The sequence below is a fragment of the Pongo pygmaeus genome, chromosome 19 (genome assembly GCF_028885625.2).
Source record: "Pongo pygmaeus isolate AG05252 chromosome 19, NHGRI_mPonPyg2-v2.0_pri, whole genome shotgun sequence".
In the NCBI taxonomy this organism is placed as follows: domain Eukaryota; kingdom Metazoa; phylum Chordata; class Mammalia; order Primates; family Hominidae; genus Pongo; species Pongo pygmaeus.
The window spans coordinates 21,350,067-21,371,169 of record NC_072392.2 but is presented as its reverse complement, the minus strand read 5'-3'; the positions used below and the strand labels follow the sequence as shown (position 1 = coordinate 21,371,169).

General features: G+C 42.1%; 1 protein-coding gene and 1 non-coding gene across 6 annotated transcripts in view; one reads left to right on the top strand and one right to left on the bottom strand.

Annotated features, from left to right (window-relative positions):
• SPECC1 (sperm antigen with calponin homology and coiled-coil domains 1) overlaps nt 1–21,103 on the bottom strand; it is a 299,046-nt gene that overhangs the window by 174,414 nt on the left and 103,529 nt on the right. The window lies entirely within an intron of this gene.
• On the top strand, nt 14,398–14,502 carry LOC129018461 (U6 spliceosomal RNA). Its single transcript, XR_008495288.1, has one exon. It is a non-coding gene; the product is annotated as a U6 spliceosomal RNA (small nuclear RNA).

Genomic DNA, 21,103 nt, shown 5'->3' with positions numbered 1-21,103 from the left:
AAGACAGCCATAGATCACACTGAATCACAAGGCAAGACGTTGCCCTTGGCCCCTCAACCAGTGAGGAGTGCTTGAAGGTTTTCGAGCAGAGAAGTGATTTCATGACAGCTGTGGCTTAGGAAGATTACTCTGGTAATACAGAAGTTGCTCTCTTATGCACTCTCTACTGAACATTTTACAGATAATCAATTCACCAAAATAACCAATGGACCCCATGTTTACAGGACACACTGATTGACATCCTTGGCAAGATGAACACTTTTGGCTGGTAGTCTCCTCTCTGGGACACCTGGGCACTTCTGCTCCCATCACGTGGGTTGTCTTCGTAGTAAGAGTCAGGCATATTTGTTCCCAAAACTATTTATGCTACTTGTACTTGCAAATTTATTTCCATAACTTTGTACATAAACTAGTGAAATACGAGTACAAAGAGAGAGATATTGCTTCCTCAAAAGCCATGCTGAATGGTTTGAAAAGACTCAATGAAGATGAGTCACTAAAAATGGCTGAAGCAATTATAAAAGATTAGGGGAATATCTGCAAACATGTGAAAGGATTCAGTATCTAATCTTCCTCTTAAGTATTTTTGTTCTTTCTCATGTTTAAAAAAACTAAAACTGGAAATCATAGGAGATACAAGAATGGAAAGATGTTTAAAAAAAACTTCAATCAACAAGACCACTATAAGACAATGTCTTGGCTCTATAACTAAAGATGAGTGAACGAATGTGCAGTTATATGTTTTGGGTGAAAATAAAATGTTTAAAAGTATAGTTTAATTTTCTTAGGTTTCCCTGGTTTAGCCAACTTTTTCAATTGATTGGCCGAAAATGATCCTACTTACATAGGATGAGAGAGTAAGCATTAACCACCAGCAGCAACTCAAGTCAGGAAGCCACTGTGCTTTAGGTAAGAGATGCTGTGTTGGGTGAAGTCAGGAGAATGCAAAAGAAATAAAAAGAAGTGGGCTGGGTGCAGTGGCTCACGCCTGTAATCCCGGCACTTTGGGAGGCCGAGGCAGGCGGATCACAACATCAGGAGTTCAAGACCAGCCTGGCCAACGTAGTGAAACCCCGTCTCTACTAAAAATACAAAAAATCAGCCAGGCGTGGTGATGGGCACCTGTCATCCCAGCTACTCGGTAGGCTGAGGCAGGAGAATTGTTTGAACTGGGGAGGCGGAGGTTGCAGTGAGCCGAGATTGCGCCATTGCACCCCAGCCTGTGAGACAAGAGCGAGATTTCATCTCAAAATAAATAAATAAATAAATAAATAAATAAATAAAAAGAAGTGTAAGATGCAACTGTAGATGACAATTACATGTTGAGAGAAAGGAAGTTAATAAAGATAACACTAGAATGTATCTGGAGAACTGAGAAATGCCACTTCAGTTAGGACAAATCCAGATGCTAGAGAAAGCAGTTAAACAACTCTATAATGAAATGAGGATGATGGGTTTGGTTAAGACATGTTGAGAATGAAATGTAAGATCCATGAGAGCAGGGACTTTTTTTGTTGTCGTTAACTGCTGCATCCCTAGCACCCAGAAAGATGCCTGGAACATAGTAGACACTAAATATGTATTGAAGGAATGAATGAATACACATGCAGAATATTCCCCAGACATTTTCAGCAAACAGTAGGAGGAGTGTTTCTGGAGTACAAGGGGGAAGTTGGGATCCCAGATGCAGGTTTGGGAATCATCAGGGACTTTGTCTATCTTGTAACCCAAAGGCCTGGAATAGAGCTTCCCACATGGGAGGATACAAGAAAATGTACCCAAGAACAGGTCTTTGACCTTAATAGCAGCCCCTTCAGAGTTGGAAAGGACTTTGATGAAAGTCTTCCAATCCTGTCACTCCATAGCTCCTCCACTTGTAGAGAATGAGTACCTCTCTAGCAAGCACATGGAGTTCCTTACTTCCTGGAGCAACATGCTTGTCTCTGAATTTCTGCAGCTAACCAGAATATTCTTTCATCTATTAAGTCAAAATCTGGCCCTATTTTTACTAGTTGGAGCCAAAAATGGAAAAATTTAATATTGACCAAAAAAGAACTGGTTGATAAGTGATGGTAACTTGGGGAGAAAAAAACACGTCATCTTAAAGCAAAGCTTCACGAATATTTATAGCAGCTTTATTCATAATTGCCAAGACTTGGAAGCAACCAGGATGTCCTTCAGTAGGAGAATGGATAAATAAACTGTTGTACATCCAGAAAATGGAATATTATTCAGTGCTAAAAAGAAATGAACTATCAAGCCATGAAAAGACATGGAGGAACCTTAAATGTGTATTACTAAGTGAAAGAAGCCAATATAAAAGGCGACATACTGTATGATTCCAACTATATGACATTCTAGGAAAGGCAAAACTATGGGACAGTAAAAAGATCAGTGGTTTCCAGGGACTAGGGATGAGGGAGGGATGAAAGGGCAGAGGACAGAGGATTTTGGGGGCAGTGAAACTACTCTGGTGTGATATTACAATTGCCGATACGTGGCATTATACATTCATTCAAACCCACAGAATGTACACCACCAAAAGTGAACCCAAACTTAAACTATGGACTTTGGGTGATAATGATCTGTCATGTCAGTGTACCACTCTGGTGGGGGATGTTGATAATGGGAGAGGCTGTACACGTGTGGGGGCAGGGGGTGTATGGAAACTCCAAAAAAAAATTAAGACTCAGGCTAGGCCTGGTGGCTCATGCCTGTAATCCCAGTATTTTGGGAGGCTACAGCAGGAAGACTGATTGAACATGAGTTCAAGACAACCCTGGGCAACATAGTGACACCCCATCTCTACAAACAAAATTTAGCTGGGCATGAAGGTGCCCACCTGTAGTCCCAGCTACTCAGGAGGCTGGGGTGGGAGGGCTGCTTGAGCCCAGGAGTTCAAGGCTGCAGTGAGCCATGATTGCACCACTGCACTCCAGCCTGGGCAACAGAGTGAGACCCTGTTGCAGAAAAATAAAATAAAATAAAGGGCTGGGTCGGTGGCTCACGCCTGTAATCCTAGTACTTTGGGAGGTGGAAGGGCGGATTATTAGAGGTCAGGAGTTCGAGACCAGCCTGGTCAACATGCCAAAAACCCATCTCAAGTAAAAAAATACAAAAATTAGCTGGGCTTGGTGGCGTGGACCTGTAATCCCAGCTACTCAGGAGGCTGAGGTATGAGAATCGCTTGAACCCGGGAGGCAGAGGTTGCAGTGAGCCAAGATTGTGCCACTGCACTCCAGCCTGGGCAATGGAGTGAGACTCTGTCTCAAAAAACAGAATAATAAATAAAATAAAGATTTAATTTAAAAAAAACCTTTTAAAGGAAATAAAAAAAGAAAGCAAAACTTGAAGAATCTTAGAAGATGCCCAAGAGTCTAAGGCAGGTGGATTTTTTTAAGTTTGTTTTTGTTTTGCCATAATTCCTAAGTAGGATATTCTGTTAAGAAAGATGATTTAAGGGAAAAATCACATTTTATAAAAATATCTATATTTCAGTTTCTGCTCTTAGTTCCTCAGATGTGTCACTTCATTTGCTTGTCACAATTCTCTGTAATGGGCACGATTAACTCCATCTTATGGATGAGGAAACCTGCTGAGAGACACTAAGGAGCTTGTCCAACATCACACACGATGCTCCTCCAAGAGGCTAAGACATTCGAAGAATTGTGAGTCTGACCCCAAATGAGTAACTGACAGACTGAAGAAGAAAGAGGACGGTTCCTAAACAAACCAGTGTAACTGTGCAGGCGTTCTTGATGTGCTCAGGAAAACATAAGGGCATATATAGAAACTGAAAATAGGGCACACGGCCGTGGCCAAACAGGAGTGGGCAGAAACCTCGGAAAGCAATCTGAAAAGCTAGCCCTGAAAAGGAGCTGGGTGGTTTCCGATGGTGAAGGCAAACCCTCTGGATGCTCTTTCAGCTTTGTTTTTCTGTCTTCCCTCAGGCATATACACCCAAAAATGGTCTTTGCCCATTTGCAAAGTGTAGCTCAAACCTTAGTGGGAGGAAACTAAAGTCCAAGGAAACCATCTCATGAATGTAAATATCCTGGCCCAGGGAAATTAAACCCCAAACACTGAGATAACTTGGGAATGAGGCTGTGAACTGCTATCAGTAACCACTGAGAAATCATAAAACAAGTGCCAGAGAGATGGGGACCGGAACGAGGAGGTTCTTTATGGAATGATAGGAATGATCACCAAAATACACTGAAAAGAGAAAATGCACACGTGCAGAATGGTGTGTCCATTTACGTTACTATTTGGGTACAGAAAGATAAGAGGATATCCCTTTGCTTCCAGACACACTGAATAGCTCTAGAAAGATACCACATTCCCCACCACTGGTGGGTGAACTTGGTGGCTGGGCAAAGGGGCAGGAGCAAAACTTTTCACTGTAACCCTTTACATTTTGAATAAGTAAACTGTCTTATTTGTTCCAAAAAAAAATGAACAAAACTTAGAAAATGTTTACCTGATAAAAGACTAGAGTTTGAAAAGACAGATTTTTTTTTTTTTTTTTTAGATGGAGTCTAGCTCTGCCACCCAGGCTGGAGTGCAGTTGCATGATCTTGGCTCACTGCAACCTCCGCCTCCCGTGTTCAAGCAATTCTCCTGCCTCAGCCTCCTGAGTAGCTGGGATTACAGACATGCGCCACTACGCCCGGCTAATTTTTGTATTTTCAGTAGAGACGGGGTTTCACTATGTTGGTCAGGATGGTCTTGAACTCCTGACCTCGTGATCTGCCTGCCTCAGCCTCCCAAAGTGCTGGGATTACAAGTGTGAGCCACCGTGCCCAGCACAATGGTTTGCAAGGAGACACAGTGATCCCCAGTACACAAAATAAGCCAAACTCTAGGACCCTTTCTACAGCAGGGTGTGTAGGCCCTTTCTACAGCAACATCCTAGAGTTTGGCTTCTTCTCAGTGATTTTTCCACTCCCACAGATTTGGCTCCTCCCAACAGAAGGAATGGTTGTAGTTGGTAGGTTAATTTGCTTAAGGTCACACAGCCAGGATGTGGCCGAGAGGACAGAACAAAGTCATGCCTATGCCCTCTCTTATACAGACTTTTCTTATGGTCTTCTCATTACTGCATTGAATACGTGCAAGTCTTATCTTCTGGTCCCCCACACATGGTTCCTAATGTAATTCCCTGCAATGTAGATTATTAAATATATGTTGGGATCAGGCACAGTGGCTCACACCTGTAGTCCCAGCACTTTAGGAGGCCAAGGCAGGAGGATCGCTTGAGCCCAGGAGTTCAAGACCAGCCTGAACAACATAGTAAGACTCTGTCTCTACAAAAATAAGAAATTATCCAGGCATGGTGGTGCATGCCTGTGGTCCATCCAGACTATTCAACAGGCTGAGGCAGGAGGATCACTTGGGACCAGGAGGTCAAGGCTGCAGTGGGCCATGATCATACCACTGCACTGCATCCTGGGTGACACAGCAAGACCCTGTCTCAAATGAATACATAAACAAATTTGATTTTATTGTAAACTTCTTGGCTTAATGTTCCAAAACTAATTTCCACAGCATAAAACTACCACAAAAGGGCTGCCTTTTGGGATTGATCAAATAAGGATAAATGTCCCATCCAAACAGCACTGAGAAAATCCCAGCAAGATTCCACTGTTGAGGGGAAGAGGGAAGTATCAAGAAGAGTACACACTTCTGCTCTGACCATCTGTATTGTAATTTGCTTAGCAACAGTACTTTCACAGTATTAAACTACTTTTTGAAGTGGAAATCAATATGCAAACAAAGACAATTCAATGGCAAACTCAGTAACATGCACAAACTTTCAGGAAAAGAGAACACACAACACTGAGAATCTACTCTGTGTCAGCAGCCAGGAAAAGCAGCATAAGAGATCTGATCATGTTTTCCACTGACAAACTTGAACATTTCAGAAGGTCACACCCAAGTTCAAGGACTGGAACTTTAATATTCCATGAATTCAGTGGAAAGACCTCCAGCTTCCCTTCCATCCAATGTGATGATTACACAGAATCAGAAAAGCAGAACTTTCTTCTGGAACATAAAACTTGTTATATGGTGGGATCCTCCAATTCTTTCCCTTTTCTCCTCTTCCATAAGGGAGTATGGGATACTGGAACCTGACCAAGTTACCTGCAGAGACAGCATTTCTCATTCGCCCCCACTTCAGCATTTCTAGGCAACATGCCAGGTGCAGTGGCTCACACCTATATTCCCAGCTACTCTGGAGGCTGAGGCAGAAGGATGGCTTGAACCCAGGAGTTAGAGACTAGCCTGGGCAACATAGTGAGACCCTGTCTCAAAAAAATAAAACAAAACTTTCCTAAGCAATAAGAAGTACCTTTCTCAACAAAGAAAGCAGGAAATCCTGCTTTTTGATAATGCAAACAACTAGAAGTACGAACCACATTTAATTGGCTTTATAATATACCATTTTTAAAAAGCTCCTGTGCCCAATTTTTTTTCCCTTCCCAGGGCAAGAGGTCAGCATGGTAGCTGAGTATGGGGCAGTGAAAGGATGTTATGGAGCCATGCAGAGGGGTGGGTTGGTCAGTGAGGCTGGAGGGTGGGGAATGGGGAGTTGGGTGCAGGTGGTAGGTGGGAGAAGGATTTGAGAGACTAGTTATACTGAGCAAATAGGCACATAAATTGAGGATAACGGCAGCCATGTTTCTCACTACTACCAGAGATGATGGTTACAAACAGAGAAAGGGGCAAGGCTAGAAAGAACCCTGAGTGGTTGGATTGAAATTGGAGGTGTGGCTTTATTATATATACATAGGGAATATATATTTTATATTTTGTTATATTTATATTACATAAATATATACATATGTTTGTAATATGTTTATATTTAAACATATATAAACATTATATGAAGTAATACTTATGTAATGTGTGAATATTCTATATGGGAATATAGAATCTTGTAACCCTAACCATCAACTGTTACGAATAACACCATCTGGGCCCCAAGAAACACTTTACATCTCTTTTCCTTGTCCTTGAAACAAAAAAGAGTGCGTCTGAACGCTATGAGGCTTTGTGGGTTGTACCACTGCCCACAGTGGAGACTGGCCTGGTTGGGTATACAGAGTGCAAAGCCGGGAGGGGCTTTGATAACAGATCACACAAAAGATTCAGTCTGTTAAACTGGTTTCAGATAGGATGAATACAATACATTCTTACAGTTTGCCAGAGGTGCCAAGTTCCATTTTCCATTTTCTTTTTCTTTCCATCGCAACAGGTGGTTCTGGAATATTCATGAATCCCTGAGTGTTTGCAACAGAAGCCACGGTGGCCCGAGGAGTAGTTTGCAATACTAAACTATTCTTATTCCTCTCAAATTTATGTATATGTAAATCTAGACATAACATGAGTCAAGTGTGATTTTGAAAAAAAAAGAAAAATCTTAAGAAAGCAAAGCCTGAAACACCGGGCAAGGTACTCCACACTAAGGCAGGTAGATTCTTTTTTTTTAACTGCCATGATTCCTAAGTAGGAGATTCTATTAAGGGAGATAGTTCAAGGGGGAAAAAAAATCACATTTTACAAAATAATCTACACTTCTGCTTCTGTCCTAGGTACGTGTATTTGTCATTTCACTTAATTCTCACACTGTAGGAGATGGGTAAGACTAGCTCTGTTTTTCAGATAAGGAAATAATAAAGAAGAGCAGAACTCAGTGAAATGGGAAAAAAAAAAACAATAGAGAAAGATGAGTGAGACAAATAGCTGGTTCTGAAAAAAAATTATAAAATTGACAAACTTCTGACAAAAAAAAAGAATATACAGATTACCAATGGCAGGAATGAAACCGAGGATATCACTACAGACTCCACAGACTCAAAAAGGATAAAGGGGAATATAATATGAATAACTATACACACGGCCAGGCACGGTGGCTCACACCTGCAATCCCAGAACTTTGGGAGGCTGAGGCGGGCGGATCACGAGGTCAGGAAATCGAGACCATCCTGGCTAACACAGTGAAACCCCATCTCTACTAAAAATATAAAAAATTAGCTGGGCGTGGTGGCGGGCGCCTGTAGTCCCAGCTACTCGGGAGGCTGAGGCAGGAGAATGGCTTGAACCCAGGAGGTGGAGCTTGCAGTGAGCCGAGATCGCACCACTGCACTCCAGCCTGGGTGACAGAGTGAGACTCTGTCTCAAATAAATAAATAAATAAATAAATAAATAACTACACACACATAAAATTTGACAGTTTAGAAGACATGGACCAACTGCTTGAAAAATACAACTCACTCAATATTAAGCAGGTAATATGAGTAGCACTATAACAATTAGGGAAATTTGAATTTGAAATTTTTTTAAACTCACCCTTTCACACCAAAAAAAAGCCAAAAAAAATGAAAAAAACAAACAAACTTCTAAGTAGAGAATATTTCACTCAGAATTCTACCAATTATTTAATGAACAATTAACACAAACTTTACCTAATTTCTTTCAGAAAAAAAGTTAGGAATACTTCCCAATTTACTTTATGAACTAGTATTATCCTGATACCAAAACCAGAAAATGTCAGTACAAAAAATGCAAACTACAGACCTTCATGAATACAGATTTTTAAATTCTTAACAAAATACTAGCAAATAGAATTCAGTAATAGATAAAAATAATCATATACCATGACCAAGTGGACTTTAGAGGGTACAAGGCAGGTTCAAGATCTGAAAAATCATTCAATGTAATCTACCATATTAACAAGCTAAGAAAAGTCACATAATCACATCTATCAATGCAGAGAAAACATTAGACAAATTCAAAATCCACTCATGGTAAAGACTGGAATAGAGGGACATTTCTCAGGAAAAAAAAAATCTTAGAAAAACTGGAATAGAGGAGAAATTCCTCAACTTGCTAAAGAGCATCTACAAAAACTCCCGAAAGCTAACATTATACAATTAATGGTTAAAGGCTGAATGCTTGGCCAGGCGCAGTGGCTCATGCCTGTAATCCCAGCACTTTGGGAGGCCGAGGCGGGAGGACTGCCTGAGCTCAGGAGTTCAAGACCAGCCTGGGCAACACGGTGAAATCCCATCTCTACTAAAATACAAAAAATTAGCCGGGCGTGGTGGTGCACACCTGTAATCCCAGCTACTTGGGAGGCTAAGGCAGGAGAATTGCTTGAACTCGGGAGGCGGAGGTTGCAGTGAGCCAAAATTGTGCCACTGCACTCCAGCCTGGGTGACAGAGTGAGACTCCATCTTCAAAAAAGGAAAAAAAAAAAAAGACTGAATGCTTTCCACCTAGGATCAGGAACAAGACAAAGATGTCTACTCTTAGCACTTTTATTCAATATAGTGTTAAAATTTCTAGCCAGTGTAATAAGACATGAAAAGGAAATAAAAGGCATACAGATCAGAAATGAAGAAATAAAACTGTCCCGGCTGAGCACAGTGGCTCACGCCTGTAATCCTGGCACTCTGGGAGGTCAAGGCAGGTGCAACACTTGAGGTCAGGTGTTCAAAACCAGCCTGGCCAACATGGTGAAACCCCGTCTCTACTAAAAATACAAAAAAATTAGCATGCCTGTAATCCCACCTACTCAGGAGGCTAAGGCAGGAGAATCGCTTGAATCTGGGAGGCAGAGGTTGCAGTGAGCCGAGATCATGCCACTGCACTCCAGCCTGGGCAACAGAGGAAGACAACAACTCAAAAGAAAAAGGAAGAAATAAAACTGTCCCTATTTGTAGATGACATGATTATTTACATTGAAAAATCCCAAGGAATCTAAAACAAACAAAAAATCCTCCTAGAACTAAAAAGTGAGTTTAGCAAAGTTGCAAGGTATAACGCAAACATATGAATATCAATTGCATTTCAATATACTAGCAATGAACACACAAACACCAAAATTAAAAATACAGTATCATTTACAATTGCTCAAAAATAAAAAATAAATACTTAGGTGTAAATCTAACAAAACAGGTATAGGATTTGTATGCTGCAAACTACAAAATGCTGATGAAAGGAATCAAAGATCTAAATAAATGGAGAGCCATACCATGTTTATGGATTAGAAGATTCAACATAGTAAAAACATGTCAATTCTCCCCAAATTGATTTACAGGTTTAACACAATTCCTATCAAATCCCAGAAGATTTCTTTGTAGGTGTATTTATATGGGAAGTCAAAGGAACTAGACTAGCTAAAACAATTCTGGAAAAGAATAATAAAGTATGAAGAATCAGTCCACCTGATTTCAAGACATTATAAAGCTACCATAATCAACAGTATGAGGCATTGTCAGAGGGACAGACATATAGATCAACAACACAAAATGGAGAACCCAGAATACAAGTATGCCCAACTGATGTTTTCTTTTTTAATAGAGACAGGGTCTCGCTCTGTCACCTAGGCTGGAGTGCAATGGCGTTTTTATAGATCACTGCAGACTTGACCTCCCAGGCTCAAACAATCCTCCCACCTCAGCATCTCAAGTAGCTGGGACCACAAGTGTGCACACCACCATACCCAGCTAATTTTTGTATTTCTTGTAGAGACAGGATCTTGCCATGTTGTCCAGGCTGCCATCCTCTGGCCTCAGCCTCCCAAAGTGTTGGGCTTACAGGTGTGAGCCACCACGCCCAGCCCCAACTGATTTTCACAAAAGTAGAAAAGCAATTCAATAGAGAAAGGATACCCTTTCCAACAATGGAGCAACTGGACATCCACAACAAAAGTAACCTTGACCCAAGTCTCAGAACTTTTGCAAAAATTAACTCAAAATGGATCACACACTTAAATGTAAATGTAAAACTATAAGACTTTTGGGAAAAATATAAGAGAAAATCTTAAAGAACTGGCTCTAGGCAGCTGGGCGCAGTGGCTCACACCTGTATTCCCAGTACTTTGAGAGGCCGAGGCAGGTGGATCACCTGAGGTCAGGAGTTCAAAACCAGCCTGGGCAACATAGTGAAACCCAGTTTCTACTAAAAATACAAAAATTAGCTGGGCGCAGTGGCACATGCCTATAATCCCACCTTCTTGGGAGGCTGAGGCAGGAGAATCACTTGAGCCCAGGAGGCAGAGGTTGCAGTGAGCCAAGATTGCGCCAATGCACTCCAGCCTGGGCAACAGAGTTAGACTCCGTCTCAAAACAAACAAACAAAACAACAACAACAACAAAACTGGCTCTAGGCAAAGAATTTTGACATCAAAAGCACAATCTATAGAAGGGAAAATTAATAAGTTGGACTTCATCAAAATTTAAAATTTTTGGTCTGTGAAAGACCCTGTTATAAGGTTGAAAAGATAAAAGAGAGACTGGAAGAACATATTTGCAGACCACATATCCAATAAAGAACTAGTTTCTAGTACATATAAAGAACTCACAGAATTCAACAGTTAAAAAAAAAGAAATCTGGCTGGGCGTGGTGGCTCACACCTGTAATCCCAGCACTTTGGGAGGCCAAGGCGCGTAGATCATGAGGTCAGGAGATTGAGACCATCCTGACTAACACAGGGTGAAACCCCATCTCTACTAAAAATACAAAAAAATTAGCTGGGCATGGTGGCAGGAGCCTGTAGTCCCAGCTACTCGGGAGGCTGAGGCAGGAAAATGGCTTGAACCCGGGAGGCAGAGGTTGCAGTGAGCTGAGATCGTGCCACTGCACTCTAGCCTGGTGACAGAGTGAGACTCCATCTCAAAAAAAAAAAAAAAAAAAAAAAAACACAGGCCAGGCACAGTGGCTCACACCCATAATCCCAGCACTTTGGGAGGCCAGGATGGAAGGATGGCTTTAGCCCAGGAACACAGTGAGCACTTGTCTCTACAAAAAAATTTTAGAAAGTAACCAGGCATGGTGACGCATGGCTGTAGTCCCAGCAACTCTGGAGGCTGAGACAGGAGGATCGTTTGAGGCCAGGAGTTTGAGGCTGCAGTGAGCCATGATCATGCCATTGCACTCCAGCCTGTGTGACAGGGTGTGACGCTATCTCTAAAAATAAAAAATTAAATTAAAAAATTTAAAAACATGAAATATATTTCACCCTTTATATTGACTTTATATTTTGAAGAAAAATTATTTTAAAATTATATTTGAATATCATTAATTTCTTTAACCTTTGAGAAGAATTACAAATTGCAAAGTGATAAAAATGAGAAAATACTAAAGTAGAACTTGGGAGAAGCTGGGAAGAAAAAATAAAATTCACCACACAAAATTCACCCATTACTGATAAAAAAAAAAAAAGATGAAAATGAGTAAGAAAATTATTGTCATTAGATCTACAAGCTACCAGATCATCTGAAATCCCTGACACTTGATCTCTTTTACTAGAATATTTAATTATATCAGAATATTGTGAATAAACAGATGGCCCCCGCTGCACTCTTGCCCCAAGCCTTGCAAATATGAGGGGCATGCCTGCTTCCTGCTTCCCGCTCCCTCCTTGTGATCTGACAGCACTCCTGAATGGGAGAACACTGTTATAAATACCTACATCCAGAATCTAACTCTGTTTTACAGAGAAACACAAAACAGTTTCACACAGCATTGCTATTATACACTGAATTTTCTAGGAATGCAACTAACATGTAACTTAAGGAAAGATAGTACTTTGCTTTATTCAAAATGTTTACCCTGAGCTGTCAGCATTTCAAAGTCACTGATGTCAACACTGCCTGGTATTTGAATTCTCAACACTGCACCCATGAGTCAGTCTCATTTGTAGCATTCAAGCTTAAGGCAGCAATCTCCACTAATGTACAAGCATCTAACTGTCTTCTAGTGGAGTCAGGCTCCAGCACTTACACACTGATATGTCACTTCATTAGAAATTATTTGCCTTTTATTTCTTTTCTACATTATAGGTAGAGCATTATATTGATTTTTTTCAGTAATGTATATGGACTGGTGAATTTCATTTTAGGATATTAAAGGGCACATTACAGAATCATCATCATTTAAAAGGGTAACTGGACTACTAAGTTGAGGCCTCTGCCATGAGCAGCTTCAGAAGGCCTGCTAGTGCTCCCTTCTCCTTGCCTGCATGCACAGAAGGCCACACAAGGGAAACAGCCATGCCCAGCTGATAAGAACAGGGGCCATCATGCAAGCAGAAGGGCAGGGCAAGGCCACCTTCCAACACGCACTAAAGTAACAATGAGAACAACAAAAACAAAATACATAGAAAAGAAAAAAATGGCAAAATTGTACTTCAGGCTTTAATGCCCTCCTTACTTTCACCCCAGATAATGCAAAAAATTTTCCTCTTCCTTCAACAGAGCGTAAATGATATGACCTGGCTGGGCGCTGTGGCTTATGCCTATAATCCCATCACTTTGAGAGGCTGAGGCAAGAGGATTGCTGGAGCCCAGGAGCTCAAGGCTACAGTGAGCTATAATCACACCACTACACTTCAGCCTGGGCAAAAGAGTGAGAGCCTGTCTCAAAAAAAAAAAAAAAAAAAAAAAATGACCTGATAACCACACATTCTCCAGTAGTATCCCTCTCAATTTCTGATTTTTGGACAAACACTAGCTTCCCTCTCTAAAGATAGGTGATCACAGAAAACTCTCTAGATCTATCTGGAAAGCTCTGGCAGATCATGAAAGGGGGACCAGCTGAGGATTCCAAGTAAATATGCACCTATGAAACAAAGTTACAGGTAGAAATGGGAGATTTCAAAAAAATCTGTAGTTTGCATTCTCATTTGAAATTCAAGATTTGATAGCTATGAAAGTTGAGCAAGAAGTCATGAAGAAATAATTTGAAAGCAGAGAAATCAGACTAACGATTAAAAACACAATACTTGAAGAAAAGAAACATACAAAGCAAAGCACATTAGATTATAAACTTTGAAAAATCAGAGCATGAATGAAAGTGATCACAAGAATCAGAGATAACATATGTGACACGGTAGAAATACCCAGGAGACCAAATACACACATACTTTAATTTCCTGGAGGAGACTCCAGGGTAAAAAGAGAAGCAATAATCAAAGTAATAACAGCATGCCTAGAAGGCATTTAATAAAACCCATCACCAAATCCTAATAACTCAAAGGAATATAGCAGGAGAAGACTTAACATGTAAAACAAAGCCCCAAGCCAACTTTCTGCATCATATTTGATCAGAAAACACCAAAATCACCCACAGTAAAGTGAGAGCAAGTCAAGATGTCACTAGCATTTAACACAACTGGGGTCACACATGCACAAAACAGCAAGAACCAGAAATAAAAGAATAACTCCTGGAATGGAGGAGACAAAAGGCATTGTTATCTGCAGCTGATATGACTGTCTGCTTGGAAGACACCTGAGAATCAACTGAAAACCATTAGTGCTAAGAAGAGAGGATGGTAAGGGAGCGAGCCAGTTCCAAACTAAATATTTTTAAAGTATCTAATTAGAAAATATAGTCAGTGACAGTGCTAATACCAAAACTGGAATGATGCAGAGAAGATTAGCATGGTTCCTGGGTAAGGATGACATTCAAAGTCGTGAATAGTCCATATGTTAAAAAATAAGAAAAAAGTACAATGAATAAAGAATCCCATTCACAATAGGAATAAAAGTATAAAACAAAGGCATAAACTCAACAAAAAGGAGGGAAGGAATGAAGGGAGGGAAGAAGAGAGGGAGAGAGGGAAGGCATAAACAAAGGTATAAACTCAACAAAAAGGAAAGGAGGAGAGGAGAGCAGGGAAGGAGGGAGAAAGGAAATAGCAAACTTCAGGGGAAGAGCCCAAATAAAAGGAAGAGAGGACATGGAGAACTGGAGAGACTGCCAGGACCTGGATGGAAAAAGTTGGCAAAGATGTCAGTATTCTTCGGGGAGATGCAGGGAGAGCTCCCCACTGTCTATACCACAGGCACCCAGGGAGGACCCAGGAAAGCTGCCATCCCCAAACCAGCACTGCACCTTGTGCCAACACAGAAAGTCACAGAAAACCCTTGGCCCCACTCCAAAGCCCTGACTAAATCATGTACTCCCGGGAAACGCAGGGCCATGACACCACCATGTGTGTCCTCAAGCTTAGAATTCAGCACCTTAACTAGTGTAGAGTTCATAACATCCTCACAACTGGGTTTACCTCAGACACCACCAGAAGCTGAAAGCCATTCCTGGTCCATCCATGTATGATGGATAAACAAAGTGTGGCTATCCAGACGATGGAATATTATTCAGCCTTTAAAAGGAAGGAAATTCTGACACATGTCCCATTGTGGATGAACCTGAAGGATACTATGCTAAGGGAAATAAGCCAGTCACAAAAGGATACTGTATGATCTCAATTGGATACAGAATCTCAGTCAAACTCACAGAAACAGAAAGTCGAGTGGTGGCTGCCAAGGGCTACGGACAGGGCGACAGGGAGTTGTTCAGTGGGTACAGATGTGTAAGCTTGAGGGACCCGCTATGCAGCATTGCCCCTGAATTACACACTTAAAAATGTGTTCAGAGGGTAGATCTCCTACCACAATGTGAAAATGAATGAAATGTAGAATAAAATAGAAGAAAATGAAAATACAGACAGTTCCAAACTTACGATGGTGTGACTTACCCTTTTTGACCTTAAGGTGATGCAAACATGACGCGCATTCAGTAGAAGCTGTACTTCAAGTGCCCAGACAACCATTCTGCTTTTCACTTCCAGTAAATTAGGTTGGTGGAAAAGTAACTGCAATTTCTTTTTTTTTTTTTCTTTTTTTTTTTTTTGAGATGGAGTCTCGCTCTGTCGCTCAGGCTGGAGTGCAGTGACGCGATGTCGGCTCACTGCAAGCTCCGCCTCCCGGGTTCATGCCATTCTCCTGCCTCAGCCTCCCGAGTAGCTGGGACTACAGGTGCCCACCACCACGCCCGGCTAATTTTTTGTATTTTTAGTAGAGACGGGGTTTTACCATGTTAGCCAGGATGGTCTCGATCTCCTGACCTCGTGATCCGCCCGCCTCGGCCTCCCAAAGTGCTGGGATTACAGGCATGAGCCACCGCGCCCGGCCTGCAATTTTTAAAATGGCAAAATCACAATTACTTTTTTGCACCAATCTAATACAATAAATTATATAAGATATTCAACACTTTATTATAAAATAGGCTCTGTGTTAGATGATTTTGCCCAAATGTAGGCTAACATGAGTGTTCTGAGTCCGTTTAAGGCAGGCTGGGCTCAGCTATGATGTTCGGAAGGTTAGGTGCATTAAATGTGTTTTCAACTTAGCATATTTTCAGCTTATGATGAGTTTATCTGGAAGTAACCGATGAAGTAAGTGGAGGAGCATCTATACTGAATCTGAAATTTTTTTTACCACAAAATATATTCATTGATAAATGACCTCTCTAAAATTACGAAAACAAGAACAAACTCATTCCTGGCATTCTGTGATTTTGCAGGTTCTCATCTCCAAAGAGAATCAGCCCCACCTGCCCCAGGCCCCTCCCTTGAGTCCCCAACACTTCTTCAGGGCCCTTCAGAACTCAACAGTGAAATCAACACTTCCCATAGGCTGAGCTCTCTGAATGTCCCCTCACTTCCACAGCTGGATGAATCCCACCACTGCCTTCCCAAGCCAGTCTTTTCATTTTCTCACATTTCCCAAACTGAAGGTCTCGCTGTACCTCATACCTATGACTGTTGCTTCCCCCCGTCTGTTCCCCTCCCCACTGTAAACAGACACCTTCCATTTCTGCAGTTCACATAGCAGGACCTGGCACCCTCTTCCCCTCCCTGTTGCCATCTACACACCCCCACCCCATTCTCCCCATTCCCTGACATCCCTGGCTCATGGCCCTCCTCCTCCTGTGGCATCCAAGAAACTGACCCACCCACCTTCCAGCCTCTCAATTCCAAAACTTCCAACATCCCCTTCCTCCACTCTCACCCCAGCAAGCCAACCCATCCATGGTTTCCTTTCAGCCCGTTTCCTAATCTGCAAGTCCTGGTACCAATATTTATCTCGCATGGACTTCGGACAGGCTGCTTAATCTCTTTATGCCTCAGTCTCCTGATCTATAAAACGGGAATGATAATAAGGATACTATTTCATAGGGTTGTAGTAAAGACTAAAGGAGACTATATTCATTGCACACTGAGAACAGTGGTTAGCACATAGTGAGCAAAGAATGCTAGTCACCAGTAATAGTAATTCTACAACAGGTAAAGATGATGGGGGAAGAAAACAAGCCTCCCTACCTGAGACAAACAGAGTAGCAGAAAAAAGAACTCTGGAGTCGGACCCTGGGTTTGAATTTGGGAACACTACCTATCCTGGAGCCTTGGCTTCTTCACATGTCAGATGGGGATAAAAATACTTACCTTCCATGTTAGACGAGTTCCCCTGATAGGAGCCCAGAGTTATTCCCTCCCTGTGTCAGAGAGGACAGGTGTCTCAGGTTGGAGCCTCAGGCATTACCTGGTTGTGATGCAGGCAACTGGGAGCATGCAGGGGTCCAGGTATCAGCGAGGACACAGACAGCTTCTTGGCAGTGAGCCAATCACGACTGCTTGCCCTTACTGATCACCATCTGAGATGTCTGAGATTCTGCAAGCATTAGAGTTTGGCCACAGAGAACTAGCCCTTCACATTTATTTTGCCTTTTAGAAAACACTGATATCAGTTTAAAATAGTGACATGTCTTTGGATCCCACGTGTGCTATATAAAGAAACATCTAAATGGGCACTTCCATGTCTCGTGGTTTTAAAAATGTTTTAAATGTGGCTACGTGAACCTCCTTCTAGCCGACTGCTGTCTCCAGAAGAGATACACGTTCACTCCTCATCCCTTGGGAAGGCCCATCAGATTTCATCTCACTCATCCCACTGCTAACATGAGCAGAAATCTTACCCTACACCAACTTTACAATCCATCAGGAGAATCCAGCAATCCCACTTCCAGGTATATACCCTCAAAAAGTCAAAGCGGTGTCTCGAGGAGATATTTATACATCTGTGTACAGAGCAGCATTATTCACAATAGCCAAAAGGTAGAAATAGGCCAAGGGTCCTTCAACAGGTGAATGGATAAAGAAGATATGGTATATCCATATAAGGAAATATTATTTAGCCTCAAAAACAAAGGAAATTCTGACACATGCTACAGCGTGGATGTACCTTGAGGATATTATGCTGAGTGAAATAAGCCGGTTGCAAAAGGACAAACACTGTATGATGCCACTCCTATGAGGAACTGAGAGCAGTCAGATTCAGAGACAAAGGACAGAACAGTGCTTGCTGGGAGCTGAGGGAAGGGGAATGGGAAGCGAGTGTTTAATGGGGACAGAGTTTCACTTTGGGAAGATGAAACAGTTCTGGAAATGGAAGGTGGTGATGGTTGTACAACAATGTGAATGAACTTAATGCCACTGAACTGTACACTTAAAAATGATTATGTGTATTTTTCCACAATTCAAAAACCAGGAAAGTTGAGAGCCAGCTGGCTCTCCCCTTCAGAATATATCCAGATGCAGCTGCTGTTCCCCGGTGCCATGGCTGTCAGCTGAGCCCAGGTCACTTCTTTCCTAGACCAGAGCCCTAGCCTCCAAGCTGGTCTGCTTACCCCATCTGTCTACTCTCAACAAGCAGCCCAAAGCAGTCCTTTTAAAATGAGGTTGGGTCATATCACTGCTCTGTGCAAAACCTTGCAAAAGTTCCCCAGTGGAGTCAAAGTAAAAAATCCAAAGTCCTGACAGTGACTCGCAAGCTCCCCCATCTTTCTGTCCTCCTCCCCAACTGCTTGTTCACTCTGCTGCGGCCCCACTGGTCTTCCTGCCACTCCCTTGATGTGGCGGACACGGGCCAGTGGTCATCTCTGCCTGGAACGTCCACCACTCCAGCTGTCCACCCGACTTTCTCATCTCTCCCACGTCTTGCTCACGTACCTTTATGAAGGCAGGGATGTTTGTCCTGCTCACTCATATAGTCCTTTTGCCTAGAACAGTGCCAGGCACATGGTAGCCACTCAAAGATATTTGTTGAATTAATCAATAAATACAAGGATTGTTTCTAAAGTCAGAAACATTTGTCAGAACCAGAACCTGTAGCAGAGGAGCAGGTGGGTGCTTTTGACAAGGCTGCCACCTAGTGGCTGGATTCCTTGACAGCCTTCTGGGGGTTCCACAACCTTTCACTTGACCCTGGGGCAGGCAGGGAGGACCACCACCTGCACACAAGGAACCTCCTCATTCTCTAAAAACCACACCACTGTGTAACATGAGATATACACAAAGGACACCTCAGGGAGAAAAAGAAGAATAAGAACTGGAATCCAGGCCAGGCGCAGTGGCTCATGCCTATAATCCCAGCACTTTGGGAGGCCAAGGCAGGAGGAGCCCAGGAGTTCAAGACCAGCCTGGGCAACATGGCAAGACCCCGGTGGTGTGCACCTGTAGTCCCAGCTACTCGAGACCTGGGGCAGGAGGACTGCTTGAGCCCAGAAGTTGGAGGCTGCAATGAGCTATGATTGCACCACTGCACTCCAGCCTGGACAACAGAGCAAAACTCTTTGTCTATAGAAAAAAAAAAAAGCATTCAGAACTCTTTTTTGGAATTCAGATAAGTGAATAATATTAATGAAAGAAAACCAATTGGAAAAAGTGGATGTTCCATATGGAAACCTGGGGTGGGCACGGGAGAGAAAAAGTCAAACTGGTTTGACCTTTCCAAAGCCAAGGTTCCTGGTCTAGATAAAATAACCATGCTCTTCCTATGGCTATTGTGAGCATGAATAGAGACAGCAGCTCAGAGAAGCCGGCACAGTGCAGGCAGGTGGCAGGGCTCGAAAATAGTAGTCCCTTTTGTGATTTTTGCTGTGTTCTTGCTATTGTTGGAGCAAACTTTGGCATAGCCCCAGAGAACAGCATAAGGCCTGGAAACCAGAAACTGGAAATAGTCTTGAAAAGAATGAAGAAGCTCATGCCTCCCCATTCAAGCAGTTCCAATACCAGCCATGACAGATGGCAAGTTGGCGCCCTAGGCAAGGCTGAGACAATAATATAATTATTACGATCAAAAGATTACATGATTTCTCCTGGAGTAGATTTCAGGGATTCTCCCTGAGGACAGATCAGCTCCCAGGAAAGGGTGCAATAAAATACAGGCTGACTATAGGTTTAATTCTTGTGAGTTCAAAATCACAATACTGTATTAAAATTTCATGACAAAAATCTTTCTCAAAATTAATACAACTGAAATAAAATACAGATAATACCATGCTATGCATCGTAGAAAAGTTGTCCCCAAGTCAAAAGTACAAAAACTAAGTCTTGCATGGCATAAAAAGAATTCTGCCCCCTTACAAGTCTAATATATAGTTGATTTCCTCTGAAAGGAAATTTCCTCTGAAAGGAAATCAACTATATATTGCCAGAAGTCCCCCAATTTCCTTTAATTTTATTCTTTTTCTTCACAGCTGAGCCTACAGAAAATTGCTTTAAGTCCAGTGAGCATCTCATTTCTAACACACTAAATAATTTCCATCTTTGTATCGACTGTATTTTTTTTTTTTTTGAGACTGAGTCTCACTGTGTCGCCCAGGCTCGAGTGCAGTGGCACGATCTCGGCTCACTGCAGCCTCCACATCCCAGGTTCAAGAGATTCTCCTGCCTCAGCCTCCCAAGTAGCTGGGATTACAGGCTCCTGCCACCATACTTGGCTAATTTTTTTCTATTTTTAGTAAAGAAGGAGTTTCGCCATGTTGGCCAGGCTGGTCTCCAAATATCTCAAGTGATCCGCCTGCCTCGGCCTCCCGGAGTGCTGGGATTACAGGCATAAGCCACCCCAGCCGGCAGTATTGAGATTTTAAAACCCAAGCTTATTACTACAGGGTGAGTATCCCTTATCCAAAATGCTCAGGACCATAAGTGTTCTGGATTTCTGATTTTTTATTTTGGAATATTTGCATTATACTTACCAGTTGAGCATCTCTAATCCAAAAATCCAAAATCCAAAATGCCTCAGTGAGCATTTCCTTTGAGCATTATGTCAGTGCTCAAAACATTTCAGATTTTGAAGCATTTGGGATTTTGAATTTTTGGATTTGGGATGTTCAACCTGTACAACTGGTTGCTGTAGTCCCAACCAGCACTTTCATTTTCCTGGTTTTCACGCATGTAAAATAGACAAAA